This window comes from Meleagris gallopavo, unplaced genomic scaffold (genome assembly GCF_000146605.3).
Source record: "Meleagris gallopavo isolate NT-WF06-2002-E0010 breed Aviagen turkey brand Nicholas breeding stock unplaced genomic scaffold, Turkey_5.1 ChrUn_random_7180001938585, whole genome shotgun sequence".
In the NCBI taxonomy this organism is placed as follows: Eukaryota; Metazoa; Chordata; class Aves; order Galliformes; family Phasianidae; genus Meleagris; species Meleagris gallopavo.
In genome coordinates, this window is record NW_011200508.1 from 1 (window position 1) to 1,258 (window position 1,258).

The following is a 1,258-nucleotide window of genomic DNA, read 5'->3' on the forward strand; positions in this document are numbered from 1 at the left end:
ATTTTTAAGGGAAGAGGTGGAGCAGGAGGAGCCCTGCTGGTGCTTTGTGACCTCAGTAACCAGTTGGATTTTGCGCTCACTGCTGACAGCACGGGCTAATGATGTGGACATGGCTTAGGCTGTATTTTCCCTTAGTGATAATCTATAATCTATAATAGTGATATCTTAGTGATAGTCTCTCAGCGCTCTGATAATCTATCTCTGGCACGACCTGGAAGCTCTGTGCAAACCTTGGCTGCCCCACCGACGTTTCTTCCTTTCTCTCCTCAGAAGCAGCGCCGCGCGGTTCCCCGTGTTTGGGAGCAGCAGCCAGGAGGCTGCCAGAGATCCAGCTGCGCCCTGCAGCGCACAGAGGGACGCAGAGGGAACAGAGCATCCTTACTGCCACGCAAAAGTGAGTTTCTTCAGTCCTCTGTCATGAAGGATGGAGGAATGAACTTTGAGTATTACTTCTGAGGTGCAGTGCTGCAGGGGATGCCAAGGAAGCCACTGCAGAAGCGTTGGAGAGGCCGACAGCGGCAGTTGGTGGCAGCAGTGAGGCAGAAGTCTGCATATAAATGCTTAGAGTCGAATTCCTTTTAGAGCCAAAAAATGTGTCTCAACTTTTGCACCTGATAGCGTTTTGTTTGGTGATGCACCCCTGCTCTGCCGAATGTAGAGCTGTCAGGCAGGCTGGAGTTCTTCTGCCGTCACCTGAGCAAGAATGAGAATTTTTTTGTTGTTTTGGGGGTGGATTTGGGCTGACAGGACAATCCTTCTACAGGCTACTGGTTTCTGCTAAATCAGCAAATTGTATTTTGTTGTAGGGACGGAGCCTGCGCGTCCGTGGAATGGTGCTGGGCAAGGGGGGAAGCAGAAAGCCTGCACTGGTAAGAAGCTCTTGTGAGCTGTGGTATGGGTACCTGCCTCTAAATGGGGCTGCATGCAGGGCGGTGTGTGATGGAGGAGGGAGGAAAGGATGCTGCAGATCTGTGCTGACTGCAGAAATGGGACAGTGTTGAATCAGCAGAAAGGCACTGGAAGAAACTATGCTTGAAGACCAGAAATTTGTGTCTGACTGTGCTCAAGTCTTCCTCCAAAGAGATGCTCTTCATGTCTTTCTTGTTTCCTTTCTGACAGAAGCTGATGCCAGTGGCCTTCCTCTGAAGCGCAGCCTTGCAGAAAGGCAGGAGGGAGCTACAGACCATGACATGACACCCATGAGAGGTACAGGCACACAACAGGCATCTGGGTTAGGTGCACTGTCTTTCTAACGAGG

At 51.0% G+C, this 1,258-nt stretch overlaps 1 long non-coding RNA gene across 1 annotated transcript; it reads left to right on the forward strand.

The window, feature by feature from the left end:
• Positions 1–284: 284 nt before the first annotated feature.
• Positions 285–1,159, forward strand: LOC109364930. The gene is made up of 3 exons (XR_002110678.1): positions 285–394; positions 807–869; positions 1,120–1,159. It is a non-coding gene; the product is annotated as an uncharacterized LOC109364930 (long non-coding RNA).
• Positions 1,160–1,258: the final 99 nt, after the last annotated feature.